General features: G+C 49.4%; 1 long non-coding RNA gene across 1 annotated transcript; it reads right to left on the bottom strand.

Moving 5' to 3' along the window:
- Positions 1–12,137: 12,137 nt before the first annotated feature.
- Positions 12,138–12,971, bottom strand: LOC140634705 (uncharacterized). The gene is made up of 2 exons (XR_012032095.1): positions 12,883–12,971; positions 12,138–12,420 (listed from the first exon to the last, which is right to left on the bottom strand). It is a non-coding gene; the product is annotated as an uncharacterized lncRNA (long non-coding RNA).
- Between the last annotated feature and the right edge of the window lie 8,959 nt (positions 12,972–21,930).

The following is a 21,930-nucleotide window of genomic DNA, read 5'->3' as shown; positions in this document are numbered from 1 at the left end:
CTGACCACTCACCCGGCCCTCCTGTGAGGCCCCTTGCCATCCAGCTTGGACCTCTGGAGCCTTCTGCCCCACCCCCACCCTCTTCCCTGCAACACCCCCCACTCCCAGGCTGTAAACAGAGGCTGCACACCCTGAGTGTTCGTTCAATGTGAACTGACTTCGCCCACTCATGCAGGCACCAATCAATTCATATGTCTCCGCGATTTCCTCACTCAGCTTCCCGGAGTCCCCCAAGCCATTCCTGTCTTCTCGGAAGCTGTGGGTGTCCTAGAACCGATGAGTCGCCAGAGGATGAGAGGAGCCAGGGAGAAGAAAGGAGAGAACTGGGTTTGGGAGGTGGGAGTAAAGAGACAGAGAGGGTGGGTGCCTTCCACCCTAAAGGTAATCCATGCCAGGGCATGAGGTGGCTCCTGCACCCTTACACTCACTCACCTCTGGCAATCAGAGTGGAATGGATGATGGGGATGAAGGCGCGCGCCTCTCGTGAAAAGCATGGTGTGATGTGTAGACTTGTCGAATCACTATAGTCTACACCTGAGCCTGATGTAACACTTAACTAGAGTGGGGTTAATAGAAGGGAAGGGAGGAGGGAGAGTAGAGGGAAGGAACTGTAGGGGCGCCTGGGTGGCTCCGTGGCTGAGCATCTGCCTTAGGCTCAGGTCATGATCCCAGGGTCCTGGGATCGAGTCCCGCATCACACTCCCCGCAGGGAACCTGCTTCTCCCTCTGCCTGTGTCTCTGCCTCTCTGTGTGTCTTTCATGAATGAATGAATGAATGAATGAATGAATGAATGAATGAATAAATAAATAAATAAATAAATAAATAAAACCTTTGAAAGAAAGAACTGTAAAATGAAACGAAGAGAAGCAATCAACCACAAAGCCGCCCACCTAGAAGGCAGGGGCTGCCAGCCCCAGACCTCCTCTCCTCACTGAAGACGTGTGTCATGCGGAGACGATACCCTGTGTCTTCTTACTGACCTGCCTCCAAGTGTCTCAACTGAACTCCCTCTGGCCCTAAAACCGGGCAGCTTGGCCTGGTACCCCCGACCCTGCCAGTGACCCCTTCAGCTGGGCTCCCAGTGCCTCCAGGGGCAGCAGGCCAGGGCCAGGGCCACTCTACAGAGTTGTGTGGTCTCATGTCTCCTGTGATGACACATGGGGACACGAAGCTCTGTGATTCTGGTAGGCACCACAGACTGGTCTCTCCTGGCGTTCGGTTCATGGGCGTGGGTTAGTTTGTTTCCCTCCTAGGCAGGCAGCTCTTATGTCAGTACCTCCCAGGCTTCTGGGGGGCCCTGGGGCTGCCTGCCACAAATGGCCTCCCAGGAAGCCCTTGGACTGTGCCCAGGGGCAGCTCCTCCTGCCCGGTGCCCAACCGCCCCCCCCACTCCAGGACCCCTGGGAGCTGCAGTTTAGGGATGGGTACCAGAGACACTTGCATTTGCAACCCAGGCCCATGGTGAGCAGTGTCATGTCTGACACTCCATGGAAGACGATCCTACTCCTGCCTCTCACCAACCATGTGACATGGAGCAAAGGACAGAGACTCTCAGGGACTCAGTTTCCATACCTTAAAGACAAGGACAACAACAGTACCCAGCTTGTAAAGTCGGCATGAGGACTTCCTCGAGAGGACTCAGCACGATGGCTGCACATAGTAAGTGCTCAATAAATGGTACTGCAAGGTCGTAGGAAATATATATATATTTCTCTGCCCCCGGCTCCTATAACCCTGTAATAAGGGTTCTTTGACCTCCATTTGTGACTCAGGGCTCCTGAAACCCTTGTCAACTTCTTGGGTGACAGGAGAGTCTTTTGACTGCCATTAAGAGGAATGACTTGACCACAGGGGAGGGGACACACCCCACCTCCACCGAGACAGAAGCTCTTGGGATTGGGACCCTCCCAGACTTCACCCTATGTACCCCTGCATTGGGCTATTCATCTCTTTTACATCCTTTAATATACTGGTAAACATATTTCCCAAGTTCTGTGAACTGTTCTAGCAATGAGGGGATCCTTGGAACCTCTGATCTATAACGGGTTGGTCAGAAGCCTAGGTGACAGCCTGGACTTGCAATGTGTCCCAAGTGGACGTGGGGATGGGGGGCGATCTTGTGGGACCGAGCCCTGCAGGGCATGATGCAATCTCTGGGTCGACAGCATACTGAGCCATGTCATAGGACACACAGTTGGTGTTGCATTCGAGGACCAGAAGTGGCAGAAGTATGTGTTCAGCATGAGTAGAAAAGGAGAAACACGGGGAAGAAACAGGGAAGGGAGGACTCGGTTTTTCCATACACAGGAAGGTAGAAAACTGAGTTTCTCCTTTCTGGGTACGTATTACCACTGTCAACACAAACACTTTATGGAGTAGACTAGGACAATTCCCTTGGTACCAGCTTGTCATCTCATTTGCAAAGCAGAGACACATGGAGTGAAGGGGGTTTATCAGGCTAGTTGTCTTCTGGGGTGGCGGTAGGAGGGAAGCATGCCCCCAGAACCTTCCGAGAGATGACCTCATAGAGTCACTAAGTAGGTGGGCATCTAAACCCATTACCAGCTGAGAAGAGCAATCTGGAGGAGCTGGGCATGTGGAGGAAGGCAGGGAGCAGAGGGCCCAGCATGCAGGGAGAGGAATTAGGGGTCTGGAGCCTGGGGGTTTCCCAAAGAGGATGTGAGGGATGCAGCCTGGAAGGCCTCCACGATTTCCATCCCCTGTTGTTCACACCCCTTCCTTTGAGCCTGGGTGGAACATGTGACTTATTCTAGCCAATAGAACATGGCAACCTTAGAGTGATTTTGCCGATGTAATTAAGGTGCCAAATCAGTTGATTTTGAGTTAAAGAGAGGTTGCCCTGGATGGGCCTGACCTAATCAGGTGAAAGCCCTTCCAGGAAGACAGGGCCCTCCCCAAGGTGAGAAGCTCTTCCTGTAGGCTTGATGAAGCCCAAGGCCATGTCAAGGAGGCCCACATGGCAGGGAGCTGAAGACAGCCTCCAGCCAAAGCCAGCAAAAAGCAGGAGCCCTCAGTCACAAAGCTGCCAGGAGAGAAAATCCTTACAGCTCCAGAGAGAAGGAGAGGAGGTAACATGCAAATTGCAGCTGGTGAGCCCCCAAGCAAAGGACTCAGGCCAGTGGAGCCCAGGCTCCTGACCCACCAACACTATGAGAGAATAACGTGTGCTGGTTCGTGTCCTCAAACTTGTGGCCATCTGTGATAGCGATAGAAAACGTAAGGGAGGGAAGGCTGCCTGGGGTGTGGGGTGGGGGGGCCGCCTGGGGTGGGGAGAGGACCTGGGGCAGGGGGGTGACCTGGGGGGGGCAGCCTGGGGCAGGAGGCAGCCCAGGGCAGGGGGTGACCTAGGGCAGGAGGGCAGCCCGTGGCAGGAGGCGGCCCCAGGGCAAGAGGACGGCCCAGGGCAGAGGGTGACACCTGGGGCAGGGAGACAGCCTGGGGCAGGAGGCCTAACCCTGACCACCTTGCTGACCCTCCTCTATTTCTGTCTTGAGGTGGAAAGAGCCCATGTCTGTGGGATCTGCTCCCCTGAAAGCTTTCTCCCGAACTGCAGTGAGGAGGGTGTCCTCCCTGCATCGCGCTGGGCCGTAGGGGAAGATCCCATCAGATCTGGCCTGGTGCCCTGCCCCTCCCTCGGCACTCCCAGGGGTGGCCACCCTGGCATCCCTCCTGCCTGTGTCCCCCAGGGTCGGCCAGGACAAGAAGGGCCACCTACTCACTCGACTGTCATCCATGAGAACACAATTCACAGAGATGAGTCCCTATGATTTCAGCCCCTGAGCTCTTTCCCACTGCAGGCCAAGATCCCTGCTGCCCCCTCTCCCCCAGCAAGTGCCCTGACACAGGGACCCGCCAGCTGGGAGGCGATGTGCTTGGCCTGCCACAAAGGGCAGTAAACAGACCAGGTTCAAAGGAACTTATGGTCATTTGGTCCAGCCCCCCGCCAACTCAGTCCATCCCCACCAAGAGGTACTCCAGGCTCTCTTTGGATGCTTCCCAAGACAAGGAACTCATTATCTTACAAAGCAGACATCGGCTTGCTGAGCAGCTCCCATGAAAGCTCTCCATCTCCCACTGGCCCTGCCTCTGGGTCTCAGGAGTGAGTCCTCTATGGCCTATACTATGAGCTCCCCACTGTCCTCAGAGGTGTAGACTGCTACACGGTGGCCCAGGGACCCATGCCTCCCAGGATCATGGCCTGCAAGTTCCCCTGGCTCATGACTCCCAGTCTGGCCATGTAACCTGCTTTGGCCACTAGGATATTAGCTGGCATGAGGCCTGACAAGCCCTCACAAACTGGGGTTTGCTCCTTAGAAAGTCCCTTCTCGAATGCCAGCTGCCATGCTGGGGACTCAAGGTAGGGGTTGAATGGTGCAAGGCCATGTGTGAGGGGGTGGGGAGATGAGAAGCCACCATGGCCATGCCAGCCACAGGTGGGCCCCAGTGGGACACCAGTGTTTGAGTCACCCCAGCAACCACCCGACTGGGCCCAGCCAGCCTACAGAATCAGAAGAAATAATAAATTGTTATTTTAACCCACTGCATTTCAAAGTGGGTTGTTTTGCTGTGATAGATACTACTGAAAAGCACTGATAGGCTTTTTCTAGGAGCAAGTTTCCGGATCGTATGGCCGGCTGAGCATTTTCAACCCAGGTCAGCCACTTGCAAAGAAAACAGATCAGCTGGCTCAGCTGGGAGGGAGGTGACGTCTTTACTGGGAACACTGGGAGCCCTGCCGCTTAAAATTTGAATCCGAAGAAGCCAGTCAGAGATGGGGAGGATGTGGGAGCTGTTGGCTTAAGCAAGTCAGAGAGGCCTGGCCGGTTGACAGATTATCCAGAACAGCTTGGTTCTCTGCACCAAATGGAATTATGGTTCAGTTCAAGTTCTTTGCCGCTTCTAAATTACTTCTTATTTTATTACCCTACAAACTGCCAGCCAGACATGCGTGAATGCTGTTTTGGATATTCTGGTTGTTCCCCAGAACTGTGAGGGTTCAAATCATGCACCATCCCCAGGGGTTTGGGAAGAGATGCTGTTTCTTTCAAAAAAAAAAAAAAAAAGAAGAAGAAGAAGAAGAAGAAGAAGAAGAAGAAGGAGGAGGAGGAGGAGGAGGAGGAGGAGGAGGAGGAGGAGGAGGAGGAAGAGGTGGTTTGGGTACATTTTTGTGGTAATGGATTCAGAAGTAAAAACACAGCAAGATCAGTGGAGGTCTGTAAGAGCATCGTGAACAGGGAGATTTAGTGTGAAATGTTCTGGAAAGAACATTGGCCCAGCCTCCAGAAGCATGCTTGGAGCACCCACAGCCCCTACCTCCCTGGAGCTCAGTGTTGATGAGGAGAGCGGGACAGGTGAGCCAACAGGTGCCAGGTGGTACAACAACCAGTGAGTCTCAGGCCAGAGCAGGACCTAGGGGAAGCTCTGTCTGAGTGGAGAGCTAATGGGCCAATAGAGCAATCCAAAAGGGAGGAAGGACACTGAGTGGAAGAGTTTACTTGTTCCTGATTCGTATGTGTCCATCTCTTCATCCTTAAAATTAGAGAACCATCTTATTCCGGTGGGCAGCATCTGGCTAAGAGACGGCATTTCCCAGCCCCCCTCGTGGCTAATAGCGAATGAGATATACATGGAAGTGTATAGGGTTTCTTAGAAGGAGTCCTGTCTCACCTAAGAGATGCAGCCTGGTTCCTCCATTTTCCCGCCTTGAACATGGACCCGATGGCCTGAACTCCAGCAGCCATTTTGTACCGCGAAGTGAACCTCAGGAGGGAAGCTAACTGCCAAGAACGACAGGGCAGAAAGCTGAAAGGAGCCTGCGTCCGGGGCAGCCGTGGAGCAGCACCAGCCCTGGAGAGCCTTCCTTCCAGCTGCTTTCACATGTGAAAGGGTAAAGGTCGCATTTAAACTACCTGTGTGGCTGGGAGCCTGCCTCTCTCTCTCTCTCTCTCTCTCTCTCTCTCTCTCTGTGTCTCTCATGAATAAATAAATAAAATCTTTTTAAAAATAATAACAAAATATTAACCACCTGTGTGTTGGTGTTGTCATGTACGGCTACACCCAGCCCCGACTGATACTGCCTCCTGTGCGGGGGCCCAGCGGGGAGAGAGCCCGAGGAGTGGTCCTCTGTCCACAGAGTGTGAGTGTCCACAGAGGGGGGTGAGGAGCCGGAGAGGGAGGTGGGATCACACTGGAGCTCTCGGGCCAACAGGGCGCAGTGGGGCCTGGAAATTGCTGGCCCTGATGAAAGGGTTTTATTTTGTTTTTTGGGTTTTTTTTTTTAAGATTTTATTTATTCATTGAGAGACAGAGAGAGGCAGAGACACAGTCAGAGGGAGAAGCAGGCTCCCCTCAGGGAGCCTGATGTGGGACTTAATCCCAGGACCCTGGGATCACACCCTGAGTGGAACGCAGACGCTCAACCACTGAGCCACCCAGGTGCCCTTACTTCCAGTCTTCATGTCCCTCCTCTTCTCTGGTCCTGCAGAACTGCCCACATGCTTGAGGATAGTAAACCTTGTGATGGAGGGGTCCTGGTCTCACTCCTGGATCTAAAGAAAATGCATCTATTTTTCCCCTTACAAGGATCTTATGTTAGTGTTTTATAGATACCTGTTATCAAAGAACTTGACCTGTATTCCTTAGAAAATTTTTAGCATGAATCATGTTAAAATTTATCAAAAATAAATCTATTGCATAGACTGAGCTGATTAGATGGCTTTTCCCCTTTAGTCTGCTACTAGGGTAAAGTTATATCTGCAGTTTTCTGGTGTTGAACTGTCCCAAACCTCCAGGATAAACCTAACTTACATGTAGTGTATTATTTAATGCTGTGTTGGTGTTTTATTTACCAATATTTTATTTAGTGTTTTTGTATCTATATTCTTGAGTGAGATGGGCCCATAATTTTCCTTCTGATAAAGTCTTTGGGTTTAGTGTCAGCATCAGCGGAGGAAGGTACTAGCATTCAGCTTTAATCTCTTTGCACAGAAATCCCTGAAAGCTCGTTTTCTAAGAAGATTTTATTTATTTATTCATGAGAGACACAGAGAGAGGTAGAGACATAGCAGAGGGAGAAGCAGGCTTCCCTGTAAGGAGCCTGATATGGGACTCGATTCCGAGACCCAAGGATCATGCTCCGAGCCAAAGGCAGACGCTCAACTGCTGAGCCACCCAGGCATCCCTCATTTTTAATAAGTAATCAATGACAGCTGGTGAGGAGTGCTTTGTTTCCCTAAGCATTTAAATATCAAGTCCTTAAAACTTATTTTTGTAGCGTATTCTTGTGGGTCGACATCATAGTCACCAAAATGTAAAAATCTGTCTTATTTTTTTTTTTAGATTTTATCTATTCAAGAGAAGAGAGAGAGAGCATGAGTTAGGGGAGGGCAGAGGGAGAGGAAGAAGCGACTCGGCACTGAGCAGGGAGCCCAACACGGGACTCAATCCCAGGACCCCGAGATCATGACCTGAGCCCAGAGCAGACGCTTAACCACTGAGGCACCTAGGTACCCTCTGTCTTGTTTCTTTAAAAAGGCCTGGGGAGTACCTGGGGGGCTCAGCAGTTGAGCGTTTGCCTTTGGCAAACGAGAGTCCCACATAGGGCTTCTCGCAGGGAGCCTGCTTCTCCCTCTGCGCATCTCTCATGAATAAATAAATAAAATGTTAAAAGAAAAAAATAAAAAGACCTGGATACGTTTCTGGTTCTATTCCCCCAGCACCTTCCCTCTTTGACTCCTCAGAGTGATCCACGGGTGTCCCACACACCTGTGAGACTTTGCCAGCACCCCACGGCCTGGCAGGTGGCTCCTGAAAGCCCAGAGCTGGCTGGATCTGACAGGTGGGTTTAGGCAAAGCGCAGAAGGCTGCCGAGTTTCTTAGGAGAAAGTTCGTGTACAGCAAAGTTATCCCAAGTTGTGGGCTCCTAGGTGAAGGCGCTACGGTCATCATTGACATGCAACTTTCTCAATTTGCTTCTGAGCTGGCAACTCCGGGTGCAAGCACTCAGCACTATGTGTCCCTGCTGATAGGTGCTGCTCGGCTCGGGCGGCTCCCCGGGCAGGGCCCTGCCTCCAGCAGCTCTGCGGTCCTCCCAGCCCCGCGGCCCCAGTGAGAGGCTCCGGGAAGCCCTCCAGGCCGTGAAGTCCAAGAGCAGGAAAACACCTGCACCTGTGCCGCCTCCCGCCCTGCACCCAGGGCATTGCTGGCTTCCCTCCTCTCATCTCCAGCAGCACAAACCTAAGCCACACAGGCCACCTGATCCCCCCTGCCCGCTCCCTCGTGGAAAGCCAGGGGGCCCCATGTGCTGGCAACCAAGCCAGGCTCCGCTTGGGACTCCACACAGCGACTCAGCACGACCTAAGGGGTTCCTGAAGTCCGAGGAGTCGTATCATGAGGTGGCTGGTCCCCTAGAGAGAAAGGCTTGTGCTTTTTTTCCTCTTGCCCTTTCTTTCCTTTCATACTAGAAGGAGAGAAGAAAAGAAAGTAGGAAGGGAGAGAAGAGAGAAGGGAGGAGGGAGGGAAATGACAGAGGAGAGAAACATGGGAAAGTTTTAAAAAGAGAAATTTGGGACACCTGGGGGGCTTAGTTGATAAACATCTGACTCTTGGGGCACCTGGGTGGCTCAGTGGTTGAGTGTCTGCCTTTGACTCAGGTCATGATCCTGGACTCCTGGAATAGAGTCCTGTATGGGGGTCCCTGCAAGGAGCCTGCTCCTCTCTCTGCCTGTGTCTCTGCTTCTCTCTGTGTCTCTCATGAATAAATACATTTTTAAAAAATCTGACTCTTGATATTTGGCTCAGGTCATAATCTTAGGGTCATGAGATGGAGCCCTGCATCAGGCTCTGCCCTCAATGGGGAGTCTGCTTGGGATTCTCTCTCTGCCCTTCCCCCTGCTCACACACGAATTCTCTCTCTCTAGCCCTCTAAAAGAAGAGAGAAAGAGAAATAACCCATGGTTCTTCTACTCAGAGACAGCTGGTATTAATACTTGAAGGAACAGGGGTGCCTGGGCAGCTCAATCACTTAAGTACCTGCCTTCTGCTCAGGTTATGATCCTGGGGTCCCTGCTTGGTGGGAAGTCTGCTTCTTCCTCTGCCTCTGTGAGCTCTCTGACTCTCTCTCTCAAATAAATAAATAAAATCTTTTAAGAAAATATTTGGAGGAACAATCATGCCTCACCTAATGTCTTTTAATTTTTCCCAATTAAGAAAATAGAAGTAAATAAACAGGGCTTCAACAAAATGGCCATCATCAACACAGAAGCAATCCCAGTAAAAGAACTGGCCTCCTGCCATCCTGGGGCACCTGGGTGGCTCAGTGGTTGAGCATCTGTCTTTGGCTCAGGTCATGACCCCAGGGTCCTGGGATTGGGTTCCGCATCGAGCTCCCTGCATAGAGCCTCCTTTTCCCTCTGCCTATATCGCTGCCTCTCTCTGTGTGTCTCTCATGAGTAAATAAATTAAAAATTAAAAAATTAAAAATAAAATCTTTAAAAAAAAAAAAAAGAACTGTACTCTTTAACCTGGTATCAGAATTCTCCCCCAAAATAGCTCTCTTGAACTACTTGTAGGGGGTGGGGTGGGGAGAGGCCCCCTCTCTCTGTCTTATACTTTCAAAACCAGCTCTTTAATATCTGTAATTCTCCCCGGTCACATTCGTATCTGAGAGATGATAAATGTATTATGCAGCGTCTCCAGCAGCCTCACAAAGGGAAGGGACGAGTCAAAAACCAATGTGGCAGATTGGAGACAGTGGCAAATCCTTGCATCCGCCAGAAGTCTCATGTTGAAGTCCTAACTCTCAGCATCCCAGGACACAACTGGTTTGGAGACAGGGCCTTTAAAGAGATGATTCAGTCCAAATGAGGTCAAGAGGGTAGGCCCTCCTCCAGTGTGAAGGGCCCCTGGAGGAGGAGGGAATCTGGGCCCCAGGGAGAGACACCAGGAACGTGAGGACACAGGGGAGAGACCATGTCAGAAGGGATTCATCTGTAAGGCAAGGAGAGAGGCTCAGAAGAAACCAAGCCTGCTGGCTCCCTGGACTTGGCCTTCCAACCTCTGGAACTGTGAGGAAGTGAATTGCTGTCATTAGGTGTTTTGTTATGGCTGCTCTAGCGGATCGTATGCTGGCTGTGCAGCCCTGGGCAAGTCACTCAGCCTTTCTGAATCTCTCCTATCCATCTGCAGCCTGGGTCATCACAAAGATGAGTACCCATGGGCAACACCATGATCTCCAGTATACATTAAGTGATCAGTGCAAGGTGCAGAGTCATGCAACTAGAATGCTTCCCTCTGCATTTAAAAAAAAAAAAAGTTTTGATTATCTACTGCTGCATAACATAACAAACCATCCCAAAACTTAGTGGCTCAGCACATCAACAAAGATTAATTCTCTCTCATGAACCTATGGTGCTGCTGGCATCAGATGGTGGTGGGGCTAGACCAGCCAAGGTGACTCACACACATGCCTGGTGCCTTGGCAAGGAGGGCTGGGAGGCTGGGGCCTCTCTGTCTCCACACGGCTAGCTTGGGCTTTCACACTTGGCAGCTGAATCCTAAATCCCAAGGGTGAGCTTACCAAGGAGGAAATGAAAGTTGCCAGTTGGCAGAGCATCCCTTGCCCTCATTCTATTGGTTAAAGCAGCCACAGAACCAACCCAGGTCAAAGGGGAAGAGAAATACTGGGAAGAGTGACAATATGAATACATACTTGCTTATGGTTTTTTTTAAATTAATGAATAGATAAACTAAATAATAAAAATCACTTGTGTTAGTAAAAGTTACCTAAGCAGGGTGAGAGAGCAGGATGCAGGAGCTAGAGATGGAAGCCAGACTTCTCAGAATATATCCTGTTATATAGTTTTGACTTTGAATCTATAATTTCAAAAACTAAACATGGCAATATACCTAAAACTAACATAACACTGTATGTTAATATTGCTTGAATAAAAAACTAAAAGTGGAAAAAATGGCAAAAAAAAAAAAAAAACAAGTCTTAAGAATTGAAAACAGGTGGGGCACCTGTGTGGCATAGACAGTTGAGCATCTGACTCTTGGTTTTGGCTCAGGTTGTGATCTCAGGGTCATGGGATTCAGCCCTACGTCTGCTTGAGATTCTCTCTCCCTTTGCCCCTCTCATTCATGTTCTCTCACACTCTCTCTAAAATAAGTAAATATTTTTTTAAAAAATTAAAAACAGGGGCACCTGGCTGGCTCAGTTAGGGAAATGTGCAACTCTTGATCTCAAGGTTGTGAGTTCAAGCCCCATACTGGGAGTAGAGATTACTTTTAAAAATTCTTTAATTTAAAAAAACTGATGGGACACCCAGGTGGCTAACCATTTTAGCGCCTGCCTTTGGCCCAGGGCATGTTTTTGGAGAACCGGGATCGAGTCCCACGTCAGGTTCCCTGCATGGAGCCTGCTCCTCCCTCTGCCTATGTCTCTGCCTCTCTCTCTGTGTCTCTCATAAATAAATAAATAAAATCTTTTTAAAAAATGAAAATTAAAAAGTAAAAAAACTGAAAACAAAAGGAAAGAAATTTACCTCACTGCTTATCAAGTCACTAGCTTAATAACACAGAGAAAATAATTATTCAGATGACTTTAGAATGTGGAATTACAATTATACAGTCTTGGTGGCATATATTCTAAGGACAAAACAGACCACAAAGAAATTTTATACTGTACTCAGCAATCTTACTGTTAGCCCAATATGCATATAGCTATTTTGAAACTATTATAGTTATATTGTGGAACAAGTCAAACAAGCAATTGTGTTGAATTCATTAAAAACCAAGCTGATTTTCAGCAAAGAGAAAAGAAATGAAAACATAAATTCAACAAAGTTAAGTAAAGAGCCTGTAATCTTACATTTGAATTGGAAATAATCACTATGAACTCATAATTTTTCCTTTAAAAAATATGAGAATAAAACCATTATATTTGAATTAAATTGGCATACATTTCAAAACCAAACAAAATCTATGATGGTAGAAATCAGGCAGATAGTCTTCCTTGTGAGGAGATAGTGCCTGGGAGGGGAGATTAGGGGACTTTCCAGGTACTCATCATCTATCTCATGATCTGGATACTGATTAAAGAAACATTCTCACTCTATGTGAAAAGTCATCAAGTTTAATGTTTATGATTTATTCACTTTCCTGTTAGAGGTGCTTTGCTTCAATGAAAAGTTTAATTGAAAACAAATAAAACCGTGGGCTCCAAGTGCTGTCAGGTCTGCAGGTAATGATGACCCAGCAGCAGTAACGACCACCAGTAACTAGCTCAGGTTCTCTAAATACCATTTTCTCCCAGAGTAATGCAGGTTCCTTGGAGAAACTGCCAATTCTAGGTCTGGGGCAGGAAATGCCCAAGAGGAGCTTGGGGTACCGTGTTGTACCTGAAAAAAAGGAAGCCCTGTGTTCACATCAGAAGGGCAGAATATGTACCTACCAACCTGAGCAGAGACGATCTGAACAACACAAAACAATAATAATTGCAGTAGATTGGAGGTGTCACATATATAAAAACCTGATTGCCCAAATGTTACCAGGTCAAATTCAAGGCTGCTAGGGTAAATCTTCACTCTGAAAATTGACTAAAAGGAGAGAAATGTTTCTTCATAAAAGGTTACCTCAGATAACAAATTGGAAGAAATGATGGAAAATGGAAAAATCATTATTTTGTAACCTACAAGGAAATCATGAATCTAAGCTGCCTAAGCCCATCTCGCAGGTATGACCTGAAGCCACTTGACGAGACAAATCGGACCCTGTGCCTCCTGCTGGGATGCGGGATTTGACCAAGTAACATTTGGGCACACAAGTTTTTATATGTGTGATGCCTCCACTGATCAACACACCCCTTCCTCCAGGAGATCTGTCCCCAGTCTTCATACAGCTCTGCCTAAGTAACACTCAGAGAAAGTATGAAACATGGAAGAACAAGTCAAATGACATCATAAGGAAGCATTCATTCCAAATCAGAATACATTCTACAGGGCAGATAGCCCAGGGTCTCTAAGTAAGGAAAGTAAAAAAGTGGAGGGGTCCAAGGATACTTAACGAGGGAATGAATCTGCAGACCTTGGGTGGCTGCTGATTGGGACAAATCAGCTGGTTTAGATAATTGCATAATATAATGGCAGAAGTTAATTTATGCTAGTATGATAATGATACGATGTTATATCTTAACACAAGAACATATAAAATCAGTTCAAAATGACTAAGATCATTTATGATCAAAATGTCATGACATCTAGGATTCTTTTTTTACAAATATTGTTTATCTTTTTTAAAGATTTTATTTATCCATTCATGAGAAACAGAAAGACAAACAGGCAGAGGGAGAAGCAGACTCCATGCAGAGAGCCCGACATAGGACTCGACCCCCGGTCTCCAGGATCAGGCCCTGGGCTGAAGGCGGTGCTAAACCACCGAGCCACCACCGGGGCTGCCAGACATCTAGGATTTCTTTAAAATACTCCAGTAAACAGGGACGCCTGGGTGGCTCAGTCGGTTGGGTGTATGACTCTTGGTTTTGGCTCAGGTCATAATCTCAGGGTTGTGAGATCAAGCCCTGTATTGGGCCCTGGGCTCAGTGCAGAGTCTGCTTGAGATTCTCTCTCTGCTTCTTCTCCCCTTCCCCACCGCTCATGCACACTCTCTCTCCATAAACAAATAAAATCTTTAAAATAAATAAAATAAAATATTCCAGGAAACAAATGAGCAAGCAGCCAAGTGGGCAGAACAGAGGAAACAGGATTGGCCATGAGTTCGGAGATGGATACACAGGGGTTCCTTACTATTCTCTCTTTTGTGTGTAGGTATGTTTCAACTTTTCTCATGAGAAAAAAGAGGTGATGTAGATACAGCGGTAAGTTCCATCATCTGGAAGAGCAAGGCAGCTTCCGGATTCTGGATCTAGGATGGAGATGGCAGCCTCCTGCATTGGTGCCCAGGGGCGGGGCTCAGCTCTGGACATCCTCCAGCCCAGGACACGACCGACCAACCCCAGAGGGCAGGGCATGGGGGAGGGGGACCGTGAAGGAGACTAAGTGCCCCAGAGGGTGATGGGTAAAGCACTGAACTGACTGACCACTCATGTGAACCTCTCTCTCTCTATCTCATACACACGCACACACACATAGATTGCTTATATTGATGACATGATACTCTACATAGAAAACCCAAAAGCCTCCACCCCAAGATTGCTAGAATTCATATAGCAATTTGGTTGCGTGGCAGGATACAAAACCAATGCCCAGAAATCAGTGGCATTTCTATACACTAACAATGAGACTGAAGAAAGAGAAATTAAGGAGTCAATCCCATTTACAATTGCACCCAAAAGCATAAGATACCTAGGAATAAACCTAACCAAAGAGGTAAAGGATCTATACCCTAAAAACTATAGAACACTTCTGAAAGAAATTGAGGAAGACACAAAGAGATGGAAAAATATTCCATGCTCATGGATTGGGAGAATTAATATTGTGAAAATGTCAATGTTACCCAGGGCAATTTACACGTTTAATGCAATCCCCATCAAAATATCATGGACTTTCTTCAGAGAGTTGGAACAAATTATTTTAAGATTTGTGTGGAATCAGAAAAGACCCAAAATAGCCAGGGGAATTTTAGAAAGAAAACCATGTCTGAGGGCATCACAATGCCAGATTTCAGGTTGTACTACAAAGCTGTGGTCATCAAGACAGTGTGGTACTGGCACAAAAACAGACACATAGATCAGTGGAACAGAATAGAGAACCCAGAAGTGGACCCTCAACTTTATGGTCAACTAATATTCGATAAAGGAGGAAAGACTATCCATTGGAAGAAAGTCTCTTCAGTAAATGTTGCTGGGGAAATTGGACATCCACATGCAGAAGAATGAAACTAGACCATTCTCTTGCACATACACAAAGATAAACTCAAAATGGATGAAAGATCTAAATGTGAGACAAGATTCCATCAAAATCCTAGAGAAGAATACAGGCAACACCCTTTTTGAACTCAGCCCCAGTAACTTCTTGCAAGATACATCCACGAAGGCAAAAGAAACAAAAGCAAAAATGAACTATTGGGACTTCATCAAGATAAGAAGCTTTTGCACAGCAAAGGATACAGTCAACAAAACTAAAAGACAACCTACAGAATGGGAGAAGATATTTGCAAATGACGTATCAGATAAAGGGCTAGTTTCCAAGATCTATAAAGAACTTATTAAACTCAACACCAAAGAAACAAACAATCCAATCATGAAATGGGCAAAAGACATGAAGAGAAATCTCACAGAGGAAGACATAGACATGGCCAACACGCACATGAGAAAATGCTCCGCATCACTTGCCATCAGGGAAATACAAATCAAAACCACAATGAGATACCACCTCACACCAGTGAGAATGGGGAAAATTAACAAGGCAGGAAACAACAAATGTTGGAGAGGATGCGGAGAAAAGGGAACCCTCTTACACTGTTGGTGGGAATGTGAACTGGTGCAGCCACTCTGGAAAACTGTGTGGAGGTTCCTCAAAGAGTTGAAAATAGACCTGCCCTACGACCCAGCAATTGCACTGCTGGGGATTTACCCCAAAGATACAGATGCAATGAAATGCCGGGACACCTGCACCCCGATGTTTCTAGCAGCAATGGCCACAATAGCCAAACTGTGGAAGGAGCCTCGGTGTCCATCAAAAGATGAGTGGATAAAGAAGATGTGGTTTATGTATACAATGGAATATTACTCAGCTATTAGAAACGACAAATACCCACCATTTGCTTCAACGTGGATGGAACTGGAGGGTATTATACTGAGTGAAGTAAGTCAATCGGAGAAGGACAAACATTATATGTTCTCATTCATTTGGGGAATATAAATAATAGTGAAAGGGAATATAAGGGAAGGGAGAAGAAATGTGTGGGAAATCTCAGAAAGGGAGACAGAACATAAAGACTCCTAACTCTGGGAAACGAACTAGGGGTGGTGGAAAGGGAGGAGGGCGGGGGGTGGGGGTGAATGGGTGACGGGCACTGAGGGGGGCACTTGACGGGATGAGCACTGGGTGTTATTCTGTATGTTGGTAAATTGAACACCAATAAAAAATAAATTTATTATAAAAAAAAGATTGCTTATATTGTTGAAGATGTATTAGAATCATCTTGCATTCATCCTTATTACATTAGTAGCCTGTGCTCTCTTAAATTTGTTTGCACAGATTCAGCACATGGAGCTTCATTACATACTCCCAGGTTTTTTTCAAAGTAGAAATGCCCAGGGCGCCTGGATGGCTCAGTTAGTTAAGCATTCAACTCTTTTTTTTCTTTTTAAGATTTTATTTATTTATTCATGAGAGACACAGAAAGAGAGGCAGAGACACAGGCAGAGGGAGAAGCAGGCTCCTCGCAGGAGCCAGAAGCAGGACTCGATCCTGGAACTCGGGGATCACATCCTGAGCTGAAGGCAGATGCTCAACCCCTGAGCCACCCAGGCGTCCTAGCATTCGACTCTTGATTTCACCTCAGATCATGATCTTAGGGTCCTGGGACCAAGCCCTGCATCTGGCTCTGCACTCAGTGGGGAATCTACTTCTCCCTCTCCTTCTACCCCTCCCCCGTTCAGGCTTTCTTTCTCTCTCAAATAAATAAAATCTTAAATAAATAAATAAATAAATAAATAAATAAATAAATAAATAAGAAATGCCCTCCCAGCAGACAGGAAAATCAACATGTGGATCAGCACCCCTCGTTTGGGCACCAATGCTGGTAGTCTAAGTGTTGGGGCACCTGCATCTGTAAGATGAGATAAGAGGCCAGTTCGGATCTGCCCCTGAGGCTGACAATGTCGTCGTAGGACATGAAATAGCAGAGAATTACACTGGCAGCTGCAGGATGAGGGACAGCTTGGGTGATTCTGAAGGAGGCCCTTCCCCTTCTCTCTTCTAATCCTGGACCATCAGTGACTTGTGCCCCAATGGTGGTGGCAGGGAAGGCCAGCCAAGCCCCTTGGGCTCTGGGCTCGGGACTCCTGCAGTGTCAGGACAGTAGGGAAATGACTCAGGCCCTTCTGGCCCAAGGAAACTACCTAAGCCTAAACCTTTCTTCAGAATTCAATTGGAAAATAAATCCTTAAAAAAAAAAAAAAGGAAAATAAATCCTTGTTTTAAAAGAAATGCCAACATTTCAAAACCCAAATGGACAAACTATTTCTCAACGCAGGAGTGTTCTTTGTCGGGTAGCTCATGCTTGTCGGGCTCCTGCCAGGGGTGAGCTTGAATATAGTTCTCCACCAACGGCTCTCCCCCAGAGAGACTGCAGATGGCCTACAAGCCGATCTCTCTTGTCCAGCAGTTAGCAGAACAGCATGGAAGAGTCTCAGTGCTTGCTAACTAGTCATATTTCAAAAGCAATGGTCAGGACCCACAGCTGGCTTTGTTGTTAGAGCTTGAGTGATGGTCAGGGAACAAGGGTCCTGTCACACGGCCTTCCATCTGCCTGTCTTCCTCTTTTCTCACTCCTCCCTTCCAACGGCTGTATCTGAGAATGCATGTGTGCGTGCATGTGTGCACGTATGCATGTTCATGTGCATGTGTGTGCTTATGTGTGCATGCATGTACACTCATGCGCTTGTGCATGTATGCATGTACATGTGCATTGTGTGAATGTGTGCACACTCGTGTGCATTTGTGTGCATGTGCATGCATGCTCGTCTGCATGTGTGTGTTTATGCATGAGTGTATTCACGTGTGTGTGTGTGTGTGTGCGCACGCACATGCGCACATGTGCTTGCACCTAGGGCAGGAGCAGATGGGAAAGGATAAGTCCTCCTGCCCAGCATGGAGATGATCTCTGGGCACTCCTGCTCCCTCCTCCCTGCACCCCGGGGTACAGTCTCCTGACTGTACAGGCAGCTGGGGGTAAAACAGGAAAAAAGAGGACCCAGTGAGCTGGCCAGAGTGCAGCTCTCCTCGAGGCTTTGTCACCCTGGGCCACCTGTGTGCAGGGCTGATATCCGCCTCAGCTGAGAGCCTCTGCAGTGCTCACCCCTCAGATGCAGGCAGCGGTGTGGGTGTTGTGAGATGCCTGCTGTGTGAATGAAAGCCCACTTAGGGACCACATCCTGCTTTCTGCCTCCCCAAGTCCCACTGACACCCCAGTTGCCTGAACTGGCCAGCAAGGTCCTCTTCTCAGGGCCAGAGGAGTGACGTCACGTGACAGCACCCCTCACCTCAGAAACCCCTGCTGCACTCGCTAAGGATGATTCTCTCAGAGAAATCTTGGCATCTCGGCTCCATGGAGGCGCTCTAATTTGTTGCAAAGCTGCTAATTAAAGCCACGAGCTGCCGCGTGCGGGGGCTGTCCATGTGCCGGGGTTAAGGCACTGTGTAAGCCAGCTGAAGCCAGAGTTGCTGGGCCCTGTGCTCAGTGGTGAGAGCTCTCCAGAGACAGGCCCAGGAAACAAATGAACCTCCAAAGACCCCTCTATAAAGTCCCCCTGGAGCTGTTTCTTGTTTTGTTAAGAGACCGAAGCCTCGTCATGAATGTCTGGCTACTTTGCAGACAAATGGGGTACACGCTCCAGAGCTGGAGCTCACTCTGCTCTGTGCCCAGGATGAGCTTCTGTTTTATGTTAATTGGGAGCTAATTAATGTCTCTAAGGAGAGGCTTTCAGACTTCCCTGCGGATTGAAGGATGGTTCGAGCAGGCAGTGAAAGGCCAGGGCAGCCTGGCTTGAGCTGGCAGGGACATTAATAGAACTTTCAAGACACTGGCAGCTTCAGAGCCGGTCTTTTGCCCACAGCCCCACGAGAGTGAAGAATGGAAGCCAATCCTGCACCTGCCTGGAGAAGGCGTGCCCAGGTCGTGCCCAGGCCACAGACTCACCCCAGCCTGGCTCCCTGCCTGGGGGTGGGGCGGGGGCATGCAGGGGGGATTTGGGAGAAGAAAAGAGGCTAGAACGGAGGAGAGCAAACAGAAAAGGGAGAGAGAACCAGGGAAGGTGTCTCTGGTCAGATGGGCAGGGGTTCACCCTGCAGCCAAGCCCCCCCTGAGAACCTCCCCAGGGCCCCAGGACCTTCTCTCTCTCTCTCTCTCTCTCTCTCTGTCTCTCGGTAGGGGCTGTCCCTCCCAGTTCCCAGGCAGAGGCATCTATGTGGAGATGGGGATCTTGCCCCCTCTTCTGGGAGAGTGACGCTGGGTGAGTCATGTCCCCTTTCTAGGCACCCTTGAGGGCTTGGTGGAATCAGCTAATGGATCCCTTCTCAGGGTGGAGGGCTTGGCCCAGACATCCAGAGACCCCCTTCCTGCCCCGGAGGGGCCCACACTGCCCATCGGGCTCCATCTCAACTGTGCAGCCTACATGGCCCTCTCTAGCGTGGCACCTCGCAGGCCCCCTCCCCTGGTCCTCCAGACGCCACACTGGGCTGCCAGTGCCCTTCACGCCTGCTGCCCTGGCTCTGGCTCTGCAGGGACTGCTTCCCCCCACCAAGCCCCACTGTGTCTCCCCCCCGCCCCGCCTTCTTTGGCTTTTCTTCCAAGCACCTTCCCTACCAGAGATCATCAAAGCCTGCCTCTGCCTGTTGCCTATCTCCCCGACGGGTGCCGCACACACACCTGGGACACTCCCAACATGGGATGCGTGAACGTGCTGCCTCCACCCCTTAGCACCGCAGCTCCCTCCTGCCTGCCTCCCTTCCCTCCAAGATCAGCTCCCCAGAACTCCCCACCTGCCTCTGGAAGCCCTCCTTGAGGAGGGCCTCCCCACTCAGAGCCCCCTTTGTTCTAATGCTCCAGTACCAGGATTTGGGGGGCCCACTTCCCGGCGGGTCACAGCAGCACCAGTGCCGGGGACTCAGGGACTCAGGGACTCGGACGTGCTCACAGTGCCAGCCCCGAGGCCCAAGTTTTAGACACGGAGATTCAAAGGAAAGCAAACGCATGCACATGCTTGGCACGAAAGAGAAAAAAAAATCTTCTCAAAGCCTCCAGCCCCCAGAGCTCCGCTAGTCCCTTCCGGGTACCACAGATGCTTAGTGACAGCCGAGATCTGTCTTCCAGAAGCAGGAACTAGGGAGTATTTCTGGCCCAATTAAGCTTCAGTGCTTGACAAGAAGTAAATGCAGCCTCATCTCTTTCCAAGCCTAATGTGAGAAACATATGTACCCTGTGAGCATCTGGGATGCATTGTCTGCCTTCCAGCAGGTGCCTCACCCCAAGGGCAGGGTGCGCCCAGGTCACAGGTGGACAGGCGGGCACGATGAGGGCATCTCCAAAGGATGTGACTGCTGACAGCAGCAGCCTCAGGCAACAGGGACCAATATCGTTCTACAGATGATCAATATTAGGAAATCCAGCAATTCTCTCCACTTCAGAGGCAGGAGAACTCTTCCTGCAGCTATCGTCATGAACGACCTCCGGCTTGTAAGTGCAGACAGCGCTGCCGGGCGTAAGGTAGAAACTTTCAGGCAAGATCGATTTGACACCATCAGTTTTCACAGGGAGTTCAGACTCGAGTCGTGATCTCTGATTGAACACTGGCTCGGGAGGGAGATGCAAAGACTGAGCAGGTGGTCTGGGTCAGGACACGCATTTTTGAAATAGAACAGCCCTACTCTATCAGCTTGAGTATGAGTGGCTTTCCTTCAGACAGAAACCACAGCAAGCAGGTTGTCCTCAGTGTGAAGAAAGCCTCTGTCGCCACCTCCTCTAGGCAAGACCCACCTTGCCCTGATCCCTAGAAGCCTGTCCTTGGGATCAGGCTGGGGGACCCCTGATGTTTCCAACCCAGCCCCCCAGGGCTGAAAAGCCCCTCCTCAAGGAATGACCACCTCTCAGGAGGGTCAAAGCTCCTCTCTGTACCAACCACCCCTGGCCTTTGTGTGGACACTGGCCCTGCTATGATGAGGGTCCCACTTCCTCTTGGTCTCTGTGTGAGAACACAGGACAGCAGGCAACTGTAGTAGGGATGTCTCCACGCAAGATGGGTAAGAGGTTGGCATAGGAAAGGGAGGCAGGAATCTGCAAGCACTTTGTTCATTTACTTAAACACCTCCAAGCACTTGGCATGTAGTGCACCGTGTTCACTTCTGAGACCCCAGGGTCTCACATGTTGTGTGGCTCTGGGCAAACTCCCAGGAGCTGCTGGAGTGAGCATATGTGTGGTCAGGTTGGAGACAGACTCAGCTTGGACCGTCAGTGGTAAATTGGTTATAATAATATTAGTTGCCATTGATCGAGCACTGATTCTATGCAGGTGATTTCCAGACTTCTAACAGATGGATCCCACGGGTCCCCAGTGAGAAGTGTTATTAGCCTGATGTTTCCTCCTGGGCCCTGTCACTCTAACCACTCAGGAGCCCCTGTTGGCACCCAGGAGCTTCCCGGGGTCCCACAGCCCAGGGGTGAAGGGCCAGTCCTGTGTGCCACCCCCAGGACCCTGCTCCAGGGGAGCCCAGTTGGTTGGTGCTGGGTCCCTTCCGTGCATACCCCTCCGTTCATTACTTTGAAATTCTCCTGGGGACCCTGATCTCTCAGGGAGCTGCTGGCCTGAAAGGGCATTTCCAGCAGCCCCCAGGCCCGGGGATGATCAGTCCTCCCTACCCTACCCCGTGGGGGAGGTGCAGCTGGGAGAGTCACCTTCTGCCAGTGCAGAGGGAATGTCTCCAAGGCTGGGAGTTGGCCAGGCCAGCTGTCTCTCCTCAGAAACCCCAGAAACCAGGTAGGGCCAGACCCAGGCATCCCTAAACCAACTGCAGGAATTGGGTGAGCCAGGCTGCCTGGAAGAAGAGGCCAGGGCAGGGGCAGGGGATCTCTGTGGGCCCAGAAGTGAATTCAAAGCTGGAGGATGAAAAAAAAAAAAAAAGCTGGAGGATGGTCTCTGAGCATGGGTCTGTGGAGTGAGGCCAAACAGG

Source organism: Canis lupus, chromosome 6 (genome assembly GCF_048164855.1).
Source record: "Canis lupus baileyi chromosome 6, mCanLup2.hap1, whole genome shotgun sequence".
Taxonomy (NCBI): Eukaryota; Metazoa; Chordata; class Mammalia; order Carnivora; family Canidae; genus Canis; species Canis lupus.
The sequence above is the reverse complement of the archived record's forward strand: the minus strand, read 5'-3'. Positions and strand labels throughout refer to the sequence as shown.